General features: G+C 46.2%; 1 protein-coding gene across 2 annotated transcripts in view; it reads left to right on the forward strand.

The window, feature by feature from the left end:
- Window positions 1-12,392, forward strand: part of LOC142895063 (protein NLRC3-like) — a 204,502-nt gene extending 192,110 nt beyond the window's left edge. The window contains exon 4 of one of the 2 annotated variants that reach the window (XM_076035823.1): window positions 12,201-12,392. The gene's annotated coding sequence lies outside the window, so the exon portion shown is untranslated. The remainder of the gene's footprint in view (window positions 1-12,200) is intronic. The other variant, XM_076035826.1, reaches the window with a different exon arrangement.
- The last annotated feature ends 3,953 nt before the right edge of the window (window positions 12,393-16,345 follow it).

The following is a 16,345-nucleotide window of genomic DNA, read 5'->3' on the forward strand; positions in this document are numbered from 1 at the left end:
AACTTATTAATCATGTCGTTTCCCACATTCAATCTTACTCGTATACATTTAAATATTCACATTTCTACTGAATAAACATCCCATAACGTTAAACGAACACTAACGTAACCGAGCGTCAACCCCGCCTCCTGGTAACCTAGCAACGGGCTAGCCGTTGTTTCCTCTTCGCTAGGTAATCACTCGGAGACGATACATTCAAAACGTAAATTTAACTCACATACCCTTGATCTCAGACTTCAATTACGAAACAGCCACACATACATTTGCTCTTATTTTCAACCATTTCCCCTTCTCACCTGTGGAAGCACAACAGATAACACACGTTAACGTCCGCTACGACAGTTCGCTCCACATAGGTCTCACGAGCCACTTGAGAGACCTCTCTAGCGTTATTCCCCGGCGCGAACAAGACCTCCACTGGTAGAAGTGGGTAACTGCACCCTGCTCACTGATCACTCTCACACACGCCACAAACCACAACAAAAGCAGGAACAGTGCTTTGCCACAATTATGCTACATAAACACGTCCTGGTCCCCTCTGGATCCTCTTTTCCGGTCCTCGCGATCACTCTCTTGGCTGCGGTGGGCATGGTTCTGCCCGCGGTGTCTCCCTTTGTCAGGGCATTCTCTGGCCCAGTGATTTATGCGGCCGTAGATGTGGCACGCCCCCTTTTCGCCTCTGTCTCCGCTAGTCGCCCTTCGTCGGTTGTCGTTGTTCCTGTAGGGCCGTCTCGCCGTGTCACTGAGGTGCTTCATCATGGTGAGGGAGGCACGCTTTATCTTCTTGTCCTCTGCATCGCTGGCCTACTGCAGAAGCCTCTCAGCGTGCACTGCATGACGTCGGACCTCTGTCAGCCGGGCATCTTCAATCCCCACGCAGCAGCTTGTGTTAACTGCTTTGGCGATCTGGGGGAGCAGCCCTTGTCTGAAAGCAGTGATGAGGCTGGCCATTTGGTTGACGGCAGTCCTGATGAACGTGGCGACGCTGCGGCGTCGGTGCTGGAGTGCGCAGGGTTGTACGGTGGTAGCGTTGGATGAGGGCAGGCGGGAGGAGGGAAGACAGGCATGTCCAGGAGAGGGTCCCTCGGGCCTGTAAGAGAAGGATACAGACGATTTGGTGCATTTGAATGCTCGTGTGTGAGTGGCTCCTTTTCTCCCTCCTCTGGGGAGTGTGTGTGAGTGTGTGCACCCTCTGCCGTTATCTCTGTCACCCCTGTGCTCCAGCGCCCAGCGCTGTTCACACGTTTCTTTACTTGTTTCCTGTCCCTGACCTCTGCTTCAGGTTTCCAGAATGAAAAACACCTTTCATGATCTTTGATGATTTGAATCTCCCACCTGTTTGGGTTTTTCTTTTTTGTAACCTTTCCCTCGGCTATATTCAGTTTATCCCGGAGGTTTCTCAATTCCTCCATACTCAGTGATCCCCCCTCTGGGAAACCATACTTTTCAACCCAAACATCCAACATATCAAGACAATCTGGACCGTATTTTTTCTGCATGTCGTCCACAATTTGTCCCCCCTGGGGAACTGCAGCAGCCACTTTGCGCTGGTTCTTCCCCATCCCTGTCTAGACTTATTACTTGTAGCTGCACAGGCGTCCCTGTGCCCCCTTTTTTTACTCAGGCGCAAAAAGGTAGAGAAAAAATTCACCCCTTCGGTACTTAGTCACCAAAGGTTTTGCCCGCTCAGCCCTCACCAACCTTCTTGGATATCTGGTGAGCGGGACAGGCCCGCGATATGACCTTGACTGGCGCGATATTATGATTTAGCGTACGTTACGCTCAACGTCATTCCGTGCGGCAGGTAAAAAAAAAGGTGGTGTTGTCCCGGGTGTCCCAATTCCATCGCAAGCCGATCGGAGCCGATTATCACCCGGGTCGTTTGTCGGGTTGGTTGACCCGTTTTGTCGTGCAACAGCTGCAACTGCAAACTGCAGGCTTCAATTTACCGACGCCTTACACATGTGATGGCATGGAGACTGTGCATTGTAGCAACATCAGTCCCCTCAGAGAGAATCTTCTCCAAAACAGGGCAGATATTTACAGAGAGAAGAAACAGGATCAGCCGCACAAAGATGAGGCTCTTGGTTTTTCTCATTGTCAATGTTCACTAAAGGACAAAACTGTTATCTGAATGCTGAGTTTTTTTTTTCTTTTTGTTTTACACATTTTAATTTATATTTTGTTGTGTGAGTTTCTGTAGCGTATGTTGTTTGACTTTACATTTGTGTAGTAGTAAAAAACTAAACGTTTAAAATTGGTAATAGTTATTTAGATAGAGGCACCTAGACCCACCTGTGGGTCATAACACCCCCTCTCTTAAGAACTAAATCCTATTAACATACCTACAAACAAAACTAAACAAGAAAAACCTCAGTTCCCCTGAAATAAGAATTCCGCAGCTAGTCCACATGTACACGTGATAACGCATCTGCCAACACATTATCAACCCCCCTTCCTGTGGCAAATCTGGAGATTGAAGTCTTGCAGGAGCAGAGACCACCGCATCTACGGCTGGTTTGATTGCGCATCCTATCCAGGACCACGAGGGCATTATAGTCTGTAAAAACCTGACCCCAAATTAACATCAAGATGGGCATTGTCAGAAGGAGAGCCAAAGCTTCTTTCTTAACTTCCCAATAATGACTGTGTGCGTGCTGCTTACTTGTGGCATGTCCCTCTACTTCTATGTCATGGTGCAAAACTGACGTATGGCGGGGGTGGTCAGAAAACAATAGTGGGTGGCTCTCAATTAATTTAACAATATCATGACGGGCTGATGCAGGCAAATGGGACAAAAACAAGCTTAAGTTATTCATAATTTCAGAGTTTCCCAGGCGCGCCGAATGAACACCGATTTTTTTTTTTTTTTTTCATGAGCCCTCCCTCCGCCAATGGGCACGGAGGGGGCGGAGGCTCAGGCGACACATTTTTCCTAGCGACGTAACGCCCGGTTCACACTGGACGCGGAAGCGCCACAAAGCGCCGCAAAGTGCCGAGCGCTTCCATTCGGCGCCCATGTTAAGCAATGTAGTAGTTCACACCAGACGCGAACAGGCGCGCGGCTCCCCTCGCGGATCGCGCCATGCATTTAACGTCAGTTCACTGGACGTGGAAGCGAAGCGCCGCCGAGCGCTTCCATTCGGCGCCCACGTTAATCAATGTGGTGGTTGCGCGGCTCGCGGCATGCATTTGTTGTTTCGGCGTCTGCTCTATTTCGTGCGCGAGCCGCGAGCGTTCCTCGTCAATAGTACAGGAAGTCGCTCATTAAAAACGAGAAAATCCGGTGAATTTTCAAAATAAACTAATTTCAAAAGAAAAACCCAATGACAAATTCGATCATATATCATATTTGTATGTTATATTTGTCAGTACATTGTATCAGAGTGCGAGAGAGATTAAACACACACACACACACACACATACAGAGGAAGACTTGATCAAAATACGTCTGTTTGATCCTAGAGATGCCGGTCAATGATCATTATGAAAGAGGTCTTGTCTTGAGATGGACACCTGAGTGCGTGTTTCTATTTATTTACACACACACGCACAAAAGTGAGCTATGGAGCGGGCTGGCTACGGGGCGAGGGGGGGCGATGGCGAAAAGGATTTTTTTTATTTTATTTTTTTTAAAGAAAAAAAAAAGAAGTGAAAAAGTGGGAGTGAAAAAAAGAGTGCAGCTGAGCAGAAGCGCTTGTCGACCGTCGCGGAGCTGTTCACGTCTGGTGTGAACCAGTTGGAGCCTCGCTCGCGAAATTCGTTGGCGCGGCGCTTCCGCTTCCATTGAAATGAATGGCACGAGCCGCGCGCCTGTTCGCGTCTGGTCTGAACCACTACATTCAGTGCCTTTACATGGCACTAGAGAAAATCGAATTATTGCCTTAGTCCGATTATGATCGGAGAACTCACGTGCATGTAAACACCTTACTCCGATTATGATTGGAGTTTGAGAACTCCGATTGGAATCGGAGAACTCCGATTGAGACACCCAGATAATGCGATTGGAATTCGAATTTCTCTGCCATGTATACGCCTTAATCGGACTATTAACTGGACAATGCGAGTGCGCATGCGCCACGCCTCGCTCTCGCGACTCATGACCGCACAACTACGTCGTCTAACAAAACAGACGGCGCGAAACAACCTGGCAAACGCGAATAAGAATGTTGACATTTGGAGAGAGGATGAGACCGGGGCGATACTTTCTCTTCTAAAAGAGATGGACATATTAAAATAACGCGCAACGGAGACCTTTTTAAAAAGGGTAGCGCAGCAAATGCAGGGCTCCGGCTTTGCGCACCCCTGAACAAATACGTATTCCTTCGTATTTATATTTCTACCTTTTCGTTCACATTTTTTGTAAGTTAGAAGAATTTTAACTTTGTAAATAAAAGCACAGCAAAGAGATGTTTTCCTGATTTGTTTTTATTTGGGTAATTTCGCTGTTATTCTGCTGGAAACGGCGTGCAGCGGCACCAGCTTCCTCCACGGTCGGCACTTTAATGAGCGTGTGTATAACTGAAGACACCGTTCCTTTGCAAAACCTGTACACAAACTCTCCCACCAGTCTGCTCCGAACCCGAATCCAACAAGAACGAGAGTTTGGGGTCCGTAGCGACGGCACAAAGCGTAGCATCGAAGTGTTGTTGTAGCCCTCCAACAGCAAACAACGTTCTTGTCTGCCTTTTAAAATAACCAGGAGCACAAGAAATAGGGTACACCTTATCTGCAAAGCAAGTAACACGTACATTATGAACTATCGTTCCATATCATAATAGATTTAATATGTCAACCGAAAGCAGCTGACCGTCTGAAAAAACTCACTCCACCCCCTAGTGTTGGGAGGAGGACCCGTCAATAATTTGAATTTCTCAGCTGCATGTATACGGGGACCAAGGTGAGAACTCCGATTGGACGAGAAAACCGAATGATTGCTTAGTCCGATTAAGCTCTGCATGTAAACGCACTGATTGATTAACATGGGCGCTGAATGGAAGCGCTCGGCGATTCGCAGCGCTTCACTTCGCGGCGCTTCGCTTCGCGGTGCTTCCGCGTCCAGTGTGAACCGGGCGTAACTTTTCAACATTTTGACGTGGCAGACGCGGGATGATCGTTTTCTATCAGGAGTGTGCACTACATAATCTGTATCGGAAAGTTTGCGCTCCACGACATACGGACCAGAAAAACCAGCCTGCAAACCGGAACCGGGTAACGGCAACAATACCAACACTCGGTCGCCTGTCTCAAAAACTCGAGCCACAGCTTTCTTGTCAAACTGCCGCTTCATTTTAGACTGGCTGGCGACAAGAGTTTTGTGAGCAGTTTGACAAGCACGATGCAAGCGTTCACGGAAAAAAAATTACGTAATCTAACACATTATTCTCTACTTGCTTAACATCGGAAAGCCACTTACCCCTTAACAGACGCAAGGGTCCTCTCACCGAACACTAAATCAGCTGGGCTGAACCTGAGGGACTCCCACACATACAATCGACGACTGAAGATACACTTTATGCTGCGGAACCATCACTGTGCTCCTTTTAACCCCCCCCCCCCCCACACACACACACACACACACACACACACACACTAAAATATACGAATTGCAGTAGGTTGGTTTTGTTGCTCTTGGTTGTCCGTTAGTTTTTTGAGAGTTAGTAGTAGATAGATCCCTAGATAGTAAGTTTGATAGATGGATAGAAATAGATAAGTTAGTTAAAGTTACACACACGCAAATATATATATATATATATATATATATATATATATATATATATATATATATATACATATATATATTAACCTCTTTCAATGAACTCCAAAACATACATGGTCAAAATCCATATTATTATTATGTTGTTGTTTTTTTTAAATGCTCATACAAAACAAAAAAAAAGTGTGACATCCACTTGTAGTGCATTATTTTTGCCAGCAAGCTTCTCTTGTTACGACTGACCACTTTGACCCATATTTTCCATATACTCACCTGAATCAGGTACCCTGCAAGGGCAACGACCTTCCCCGAGGTGATCGGTGGAGTGACGTGCAACCAGCACGTGACCTCTACGACGAGCTTCCACCCACAGAAGTGCCATAGGAGGACATGTGGCTTGTCCACCAGAAGGCTGTATTATGGTGTACATAATATAAAACTTCAGCTCAGTTCTGCTTGTATTGCAATGGTTGGTGTTCCTGAAGTTTCATTTTTCGTCCCTTTTTATTTTTTACATCCATGTTTGTGATGAAATAGTATTGTGAATCGCTAGCTCGCATTGCATGCTGGGAAACAGCGTCACTCAAGGAAGTTTTGGCTTCGCTGACACGGTCCTGAAGGGAAGTGGGTTTTAGTGCACTGGAACGGGATGAATGTGTTCAATCAAGCAGTACAAACCTGATTAATTGTCTTAATACTTCACTTCGAATGGCCATATTGTTTAGGATTAGAATTAGATGACAATTTCTTCACAATATTTGCAACTATTCAATTTGACCAGCAGGTGTCAGTAGAAGACGAAATTTCATGTTGACTATTTCCTAATGGAAGTGCTCTCTTTACGTTGGGTTTTTCTCATAATTATTTGAAGTGTAGGCCTGTAGTTGATGAGGAATCACGGTGTGCTAACGCTACTCAAACAGCTTCGATGAAAAAAGGGAGTGTGATTTGGGTTTGTGGTACATTATGACAATCTTGGACTTGCAAGACTGAGGCGACGGTTCAATTCCCATCAACGTGTATTATATATGTGTTATTTAGCTCATCTATTCTACATTTTAAATAGATCACATTTGACATCTCACCCACTGAACACTTACTATTGAACATATTTTTAAACTATGGGCTATTTAGTCTTGTTTTAGGATATAATATAATTCATTGCACAAACTGTCAGGCTAAGTATAAGAGCTATAGTCTACTACAATCAGTCGTGCCAAAAAAGAGACATTGTCTTTATTTTTCATTTTTATTTTATTGTGTCAGCATTGAACCGTACAAGCATGTAGTGTTGTCCAACAAGAATGCATGGCGAATCAAATCCCAAACAACCTATGAAACAATGAACACGTTTCTATTGCACTTCATTTTATTGAGCACTAGATGACCTCCTCGAGCACTGTGTCATTGAAGCCTCGAGTAATGAACCATTTTTTGAAACAAGTGTCGAAGCTTCAACAAAGCCTCGATCGGCCATCACTACCTACGGCTGCGTGCTCTAAAACCATTTCAGAAGTGACTAACTGCAGACTTGGGAGCGGAGGAGGGATGACAGTCAGGCTGGCTCGACTGCTCTTCCTTCTCAGCCATGGCGCGTCCAATCAGCAGCCGACATCCAGGACCGCACCTGCAAGGCGTCATCCACTCTCTCTCTCACACACACACAAAATAAATTGTGTTCAATCATGTTAAACTTGGTTGGGGCACAGCCATGGCTCTTTATATTTTATTTTTATTTTATTTTGAAGTTAGCGCTTTGCATTCTGGGCGATCCTCAGTACAGAGGAAGCCCATGAAGCAGGTGAGACGGTCTCCTCCCTGCTGAGACAGAAATTAATGCAATAAGTTGAGCTATGCTTCATCTAACTGTGTTTCAGTGTTTAAATGTGTGCTGGTGTCTTTCATTTAATTTTTATTTATTTTTTTTTTTAGCAAAGTTCGTTTTTTTTTTATTGCTATTAAAAACGATTAGCATGCTAGCATGTCCATTAGCAGCACACAGCTCTCATACGGAGCACGTTGTCTCTGCAGGAGGTGACCAAGTTTCACGGAGCAAGTTATGGTTGTGTCCCATTCTGTTTCAGGTATGTGTGTGTAACTGGAAGAATGTTACAGTGTATAAAAATGGAGCTTTAGGGAGCGAATTATTGAAATTGCGAATGTCATTTTTTTGTATTTTGTAGAAAAATGTATTTTATTTTTAATATTATTTGTATTGTAGAAACAACAACTATACGATCACTACTTCAGTACAGAGGAAGCCCATGAAGCAGGAGGTGACCAAGTTTCACGGAGCAAGTTATGGTTGTGTCCCATTCTGTTTCAGAGAATAAACTGCTGCTCCACACCTGACTTCTGCAAGTCTTCATTATACAGCAAGCAGGACAGAATAGGAGAGGTCACATTGGTGCCGTGACTCGAGACTCTTTTGTTGTGCTACCGATGCTGCAGAGCGACCCGGGGACTGTTCTGCTGCTGCTGTTCATCTGCGGTCACTGAAGTCGGTCAGATGTGTTGCTTTTGTGCAGTGTTAGACATCAGATAGAGGGTTTATGTACTTTTATTTGATTTTTTTTTTCAGTTTAGGCCTTTTGTGGTTTCATCCTTTTGTTTTGTGGTATTGTGTTTTGTTAACTTTTTGGAAAGATGAGTAATCCTCAGGGTAATGTTTTTGTAACTCCTTTTGGTGCTGGCAGAGGGAGGGGTTTTATGCATCCTTCAAGTTTACTGTTTGAGAGTCCTGTTCAGGGGGGTGGTGTAGTGTTGGGTAATCAGTGGACACCTGGGCGCCCCTTGCTCAGTACTGGTGTTATCCCTCCCCCCAACTCAGATGCAAACCCTCATGCCCTTGCTAGCCAGGGCACGCATTCCCCTGTCCCGGACAGGCACAGCATGTGTTCCCCTGCACCTACCCCTGATGTTATTGCTGCTAGTATTGTAGGTCAGATGGGTGATGCATTGATTCAACAGGTCAGCCAGCGGGTGGCACAGGACATTATCTCTCACCTCAGTGCATCTGTCACTACCCCTTTGCTCAGTGCTGCCCCTTCACCTGCCCATGCTGATATGCTAGCCAGTTCCCCTTTACAGAGTGCTACCCCTCGACCTAGCCATGCAAATGTGTCTGCCACAAATGCTTTTGACGTGTCCCATTTGCAATATGTCCCTCATCGAAAGCTGAAGGAGCCCCCCTGCTTGAGAGGAGACAACTCAGACTCTGTTTCCGTCCAGGAGTGGGAGGAGCTCATGAGGAGTTTCATTAAGAGGGGGAATCTGCAACCTGAGGAACAAGCGGAGGAGATCCTTGTTCATCTTGGTGGCAAAGCAAAGGATGTTGTCAGGTTTGGGACCAGGAACAGTGGTATTAACATCACCTGTAACCCCGATGCCATTTATGGTCTCTTGCGGAAGCACTTTGATTCTGTTCCGTGTTCACCACTCCCATTAGCAGACTTTTACACCACTCTTCCTGGGAAGGGTGAGGATGCCTTTGACTACTGGCTTAGACTGAACCGCGCTGTTGACTTGGCCATTGAACGTCTGAAGGAGCAAGGAAAGTCACTGGACAGCCCCAGCACTGAGGTGACTCGAATGTTCATAAAGAACTGCCCTTCTACTGAGCTCGCCATGACCTTCAGGTCGAAGACGATAGACAAGTGGACTGCTCGTGAAGTCCAAGACATTCTGAACGAATGTCATTCTGAAATGATGTCAGTGAACAGAACTTCCAGAGAAAGGGTGTCAGTGAATGCTCTTGCTGCTGTCTCGCCACCTGCACCACCTGCTGAAGAACAGAGCCCACTGCAGCCACAGGCCACTGACCCTGATGCCCTGAACCGCCTTATTAACATGCTGGAGAAGGTGCTCCTGCAAAGATCTTCCCCAGCTTCAAACAGTCCTGTTCATGGTCCGACTCGACGGCCTGGCCCAAGGCACCCCAGGATCGGTGGGTTGCACTTGGAGGAAATGTCTTCTTCTCCACCATAGACTTGACGTCTGGCTTCTACAATGTGCCACTCCATGAAGAGCACAAAAAATACACAGCTTTCTCTTCACCTTTTGGCCTCCACTAGTACAACAGAATGCCACAAGGTCTGTCCAACAGTCCTGCAACATTCATGCGAATGATGATGTCAATCTTCGGGGATGAAAACTTCACTAGTCTGCTCTGCTATCTTGATGACCTGATGGTCTTTGCCCCAACTGAACAGCAGGCGCTTGAGCGTCTAGAGATGGTGTTCTCCCGTCTGAAAAGTCACAAACTCAAACTGGCCCCCAAGAAGTGTCATCTCTTGCGGAGGTCAGTAAGGTTCCTGGGACATGTCATTTGTGGGGACGGGGTGATGAAGGACCCTGACAAGATGAAAGCCATCATGGATGTGGGAGAGGCTGACCTGATGGAGAGTGATGGTGTGACCCCTTCCTGGAGGAAGATTAATTCTTTCCTGGGCCTAATCTTCTACTATCAGCACTTCATAGCTGACTGCTCTGCTAAAGCAAAACCCTTGTTCAGACTCCTTTCTGGAAGGCAGGTGCAGCATAAGGCCATGAGAGGCAGGAAGGTGAAAAAGCGATCATCTGCTCCACCAGCGCTTATGGCGAGCGACTGGACTGCTGCATGCAAAGAATCGTTCCAGACCCTGAAGAATGAATTAGCTTGCAATGTCACCTTATCCCACCCCAACTTCAGTGAGCCCTTCGTTCTCGCTGTTGATGCGTCGTTTGATGGCATTGGCGCAGTCCTGTCTCAAGTGCCACCAGGTGAGACTGTTGCTCGACCTGTCGCTTTCGCCAGCAAGACACTGTCCCGATCACAAATTAACTATCCAGCGCACAGGTTGGAATTCCTGGCGTTAAAATGGGCCATTTGTGACAAGTTTGGTTATTGTCATTGCCCATTGTCCTACATCTTAACAAAGCCATGTTTGGACGCATGTGAACAAAGATGGGTTGCTAAGCTTGCCGCATTCGATTTCGATCTGAAGTATGTCCCTGGCGTTAAGAACGTTGTCGCTGATGCGCTCAGCCGCGAGCCATTCGTTCAGTCATGTATCAGTCAACGTCTGATGAAAGAGCCCTACGTTGCACTGCTGGACGAAGTTAATGGCGTCGTCAGGGGTACAGTGCAAGATGCCTTCCGGCTGACAACTGCCAAGTTCTTCAAGAAAGGGAACCAAGACCATCTGATTCTGATGCTGAAGCCGTTATTTTATTTTGAAAGGTGACCCGCAGCTATTTTAGGTCGAGAAAAAAAAATGGCCGAAATGTTTGTTTGATGGAAAGAGGGTCAAGCTGGAGTGGTTGGTGAGCCAAAAATTCTTTTGACCTCACGTTGTCTGTGTTGCCTCGAACCAAAAACTCAAGAAGGAAAATAAACGAGTTAAATGGAACCCACGTCTCATCAATTTATGAATGATGTAGTGGTGCTGGTATGACGGACGGACATTGAAGACACCTGAGCGTCAAAGGTAAAGAGCGGCTACATGAATGAAAACTGTGGAACTACACAGTCAATCAACACAATCAACACATTGAACACACAAACACATCACATCCTTCCTTCATTTGGCAGCAGACAATAAAACAGCAGTTGGATCAAAGATGCAGTGGAGTCCGAAGAGACGCCAGTGAAGGATCTCTGATCCAGTGGAGCTCCAAGCTGCAGTGACTTTACACACAACTGAGCATCATGTTGAGTTGAAGCAGCAGATCAGAGCAACACTGTCAGTCACAACAGGACGTGTTGACACTCAGTGGCTGGAACACACTGGAGTGTGAAGCTGCACTGAGGACACTGTAGTGGAGACACTGAGGACCTGGGGCTTCATTTACAAAAACGTACATGGATTTCATCCTGAAACAAAAAAAATCTGGATGTTCAAAATGTTGCGAACGCACAAACGCACACCCATTTCCTTTGAGAGTCCCAATCCTCGTGGAATTGATCGCACATGAGCACGAGCCCTGCTCCTCCCTCGGAACACCTCCACATACAAAGCTTTGTCCCCCCTTGTTGGAAATCCAACATGCTGGTGGACTTTTGGAAGGACAGTCTTGAGGTCAGCATGACTAAAATCTCCAGTGAGGATGGTAAAGCTTTTGGGTTTGCTGTCTGTTGATCACTGATGGCCTGGTACAGTTCATTGAGTGCAGCGTTCCTCTCACTGCTGTTGTTGGTGGGAGGGATGTAAACTGCAACTAGCAAAATGGCAGTAAACTGCCAGGGCAGATAGAATGGACGGCACTTTATGATCATCAACTGTGCCAGTGGTGAACAGTGTTTGCATACCACTGCAGTGTCCCGGCACCACTCACCACAGATGTAAACCAATGCTGCACCACCGCGGGACTTCCCTCCATTTACATGATGATGGTGATGATGATGATGATGATGATCAGACATTAATGAGTCTTGATTCACTTTCACTGTCTTTAGAATCTCACATGTCGACCACAACTTCTCTCTCTGCTCTCCTTCATCCAGTGAACTCTCAGAGCTTGAGTGTGCAGTGGTGTCTTCAGCTCTGCAGTCCAGCCCCTCCCACCTCACACTGCTGGACCTGAGTGAGAACTTCCTGAGGGATCCTGGAGTGAAGCTGCTCTGTGCTGGACTGCAGAGTCCAAACTGCAGACTGGAAGTTCTCAGGTCAGTTCCTGCTTTCTACTGGTGGACAGTGTGTGTCAGCATATGACAACTGGTGTGTAACGCTGCTCAGTGTGAAGACTTTGAAGCAGATATTAAAGACTCATCAAGACAAAGTGGATGTTGTTGATATTTTCATGTCAACAATCTGCAGCCAGAAAAGACTTTGGATGGTGGAAGAAAGTGTGGAAAATGTCTCCAGTCACTTTGGAGCTCAATGGAAGTTGTTGATTGGTGATGAAGGTCACATGACTGAGCAGAAGATCCTGTGAAGAAATATTAGAGGCAGATTAATAGTGCAGCAGTATTTCTTCATCTTGTCCTTTGAATGTGTTTGACTTGTAACGAGACTCTGATGACTGAAAACAGCCACAAGCACACAAAGGACTCACTGATTATTTTCCATCTTCACTGCTGATTGGCTGCACACTGACTGACACACTGCTGTTGTTATTGTGTTGACAACCCACTGGCACAATGACTCCTTTGAGGGAATGACTCAGTGATCCCAACAGCTGCACATCTGGATCATCAACAGGGAGAAATGACTCTGAATATGACATTTACACCATGGAAGAAATCAAATATTGATTCTTTATTCAGGCTGGAGAACTGCTGGTTGACAAAGCTCAGCTGTGATTGGCTGCTCTGAACTCTGAAGTCCAACCCCTCCCACCTCAGAGAGCTGGACCTGGCTGAGAACTATCTTCAGGATTCATCAGTTAAGGAGCTGAGTGGTTTTCTGCAGAGTCCAGACTGTAAACTGGAGACTCTGAGGTCAGTTCACCCTCTTCACTCGACAACTTCTATAACTCTTGTTGTTGTCGTCATGATTTTCACTTTACTGCTGTTGGAAATTCAATTTGCAGACACTGGTTTGTGATAGTATGAATGAAACTGGGCTTGAAGGTACAGTTGGTAAAATCCTCCCATCTAGTGGTCAAATTGCAGATTGCAGATGCTGAAGTGGACATTTCACTTTGATTTTCAGAGTGATGACATTCAGGAAAAACTCTCTATCATTATAAACTCCATAATTTATTCTCTGTTGAGGTTGTGGGGCTGCAATTTGTCAGAGCTCAGCTGTGATTGGCTGCTCTCAGCTCTGAAGTCCAACCCCTCCCACCTCAGAGAGCTGGACCTGAATATGAACCCCCTGAAGGAGTCATCAGTGAAGGAGCCACTGATGGATCTTGTCTACAGCAGTGACCATCAACTGAAGAGTGTGAGGTTAGTACTGGTTTGGAACCAGTGGATGATGGTTCCAGCACCAAAGCCAGTTGATCCCACAGCAGAGGTCCAGTGTTCCCAGTCACAGTGTGAGAGGAGGATGGTGACGTCCAGCTGCTCCTCATTCATCCAACATCTGCTGCCAAACTGCTTCTTCTCTCAGTTCACCACCCAATTATTTATCAGTTCATCTTCACCAGGCCTCAGTATCAGTCCAACACTCCACGGTCACATGACCTTCTGATGTTCCACACTTGACATGTGACTGAGAGTCTGCTTCTTCTCACCAGTCACTCCATCCTCTTCATCAACAGTCAACGTCTCTGTGATGAGGCGTTCAAGGACCGTGAGTCCTGACTCCTGCTGTCTCTTCTTATCTTTGCAGGTGGTGGTGAGGATGAGGAGAGTGAAGAGGAGCGCTCCATCTACTGGTGGCTGACAGAACTAAAACCAGTGGAGCCAAACAGCAAGCTGCACGCACCAACACTGTGTGGGTGTGTCACGACCTTTGACCCCAGTGCAGCCTGGTGGCTGGCGGACTGCTTCTCCCTACAAGCTGCTGTGGTTACTGGGAGAGACGTCCCAGAAGCCACTGGTGGAGCTGAATCCTCAGTGGAAGAAGCAGGACTTGGAGCAGCTGCTCAGTGAAGGCAGCAGCAACACAACCACTGCTTCTGCTCTCATCATCCACGGCTGGAACATCTCAGCATGAAGGTTCCACACATCAACAACACACTGCTCTGCTCTCACTTCAGACTTCTGTAACATCTTCATTTTGGAGGTGAAAAATAATTTTCAAGAGACTTTATTTCTGCTTCATGATCTTAAATGAGGAAATCATGTGGAAAAGATAAAGTGATTCACAACACCTGTGATGGGAACTCAAATCATAATTGAATTATAAGTAAGACAAAAGAAGTTTCCCTCAAAATAATTCATGGTTTTGATGCTTGCCAGATGTTTGTGTGGAGATTTCAGAAGGACGTCAATGAATCAGAAGGAAACCAGATCATTTATTTTATGTGATTATGTTATATCATCCTAACTTTGTTACTAGCTCAAACATTATATTTCAATGATTCAATATTCTGACAATAAAAGCCATCACAACCTCTGACCTGTGTGACCTTGACCTCAACTGACGTTTCATTTCTGCTGCTTTAACACTTTGATTATATATCTCCTGAAGTCCTACCATGGGGATTCTCCATATCTGAATAACTTGTGTACTCAAACCTTCTGTAGGCCATACCCACTTCTCCACTAGGTCTCAACATAAACCACATGAATCAATGAAAATAAATCTCACTTTTACAAACAAATCCAATTCAGTTCAAATATAATTTAAATAAAATAAATGATACATTATAATTAATCACCAACAGATAAATCAATGCTGGATATGAGGTGGTTTGCCCTCTCTGGGTCGGTGGGGAGGCCCTGTGGGGGGAGGAGTTCCAGCATCTCAGGGTCTTGTTTGGGACGCCTCCCTGGGGAGGTGTTCCAGGCATGTCCCACTAGGAGGAGACCCTGCTGGAGGGACCAGGTCTCTGGGCTGGACTGGGAAGCCTTGGGGTCCCACTGGAGGAGCTGGAGGAGGTGACTGGGTCCAGGGAAGTCTGGGGGTCTCTGCTGAGGCTGCTGCCCCCGAGACCTGACTCCAGATACGGCAGTAGAAGATGGATGGATGGATGGATGGATGGATGGTTGCCAGGTGATAGAACATTTCATAAAAACAGACTCTGCATTATAACTTCTATTACACTCTAAATAACTCACTCCAATATAACTGCACTCGTCCTTCTCTCACATTACATTGGATCACAATGACCAAACAACACAACAAAGACAATGATCCAACTGTACTGCCACATCCAGACTCAGTGTAGGTCTGTAGGCCTCTTGGACCTTCATGTGAACCACTGCGTGTTGACTGGAGGTGAAACATGGCTGACTGCTGTCCTCCTACCTGGACAATGCAATCTCACTTTCAATCTCACAGCCACTAAAAAACCTGATTGTGATTGAGAGGTCCTCAGCAGCCAATCACTGTTGGGAGTCCAGCCTTCAAACACTCCTCCTGAATCCACAGTCACATCTGTGAGCATCTGGAACTTTGGCCCTGATCCTCCACACCACACAACTTGGGATGACAGCGCCACCTACCTGGATCCTTTCAGCAGCCAGTCCATGCTCTGACCCGTTTCCACTGTGGCCTGTTGGCTCATCTGGACCGGAGTCTGGATCATCAGTGTCCAGGTTCATGGAATCTGTCAGAGTGCCGCCGTCCTGTGATGTAATGATAGAGAATCACTCTATTTATACTGATGTGCAGAACCACTAGAGTGTCATTTCTTCACTGCTGTCAGCAACAAGCATTTGGTGTCACACTGGTGTACAACACTTATGGGCTAATTAATAAGAAATGACATATTTATGAATCACCCGCAAAGCCCAGATTGTTGCTGCTTATCTGCTGATATGAGCCGTCAACTGTTGCAATATAGAACCACGGGCAGGAAATTACAATTAGTGTAGAGTGTATTATAATTTAAAAGTTTACTAACGGTAGTTCTTTAAAGAATTTAGCAGGGATGGAACAGGCTAACGTGACGACGTCACTTGTAAAACGGTAGGAGCTCAACCTGCTGTCACGGCGAAAACTCTGTGTTACGTCCCGTCTAGGGGGACCGGGACGCAACGTGTGGGACACCTTCCCCCACTCCCAAGCCTCATTCATTTCTCACGGCAGTTGG

Source organism: Nelusetta ayraudi, unplaced genomic scaffold (genome assembly GCF_046127955.1).
Source record: "Nelusetta ayraudi isolate G7.1 ecotype Tasmania unplaced genomic scaffold, CSIRO-AGI_Nayr_v1 ptg000048l, whole genome shotgun sequence".
Lineage (NCBI taxonomy): Eukaryota > Metazoa > Chordata > Actinopteri > Tetraodontiformes > Monacanthidae > Nelusetta > Nelusetta ayraudi.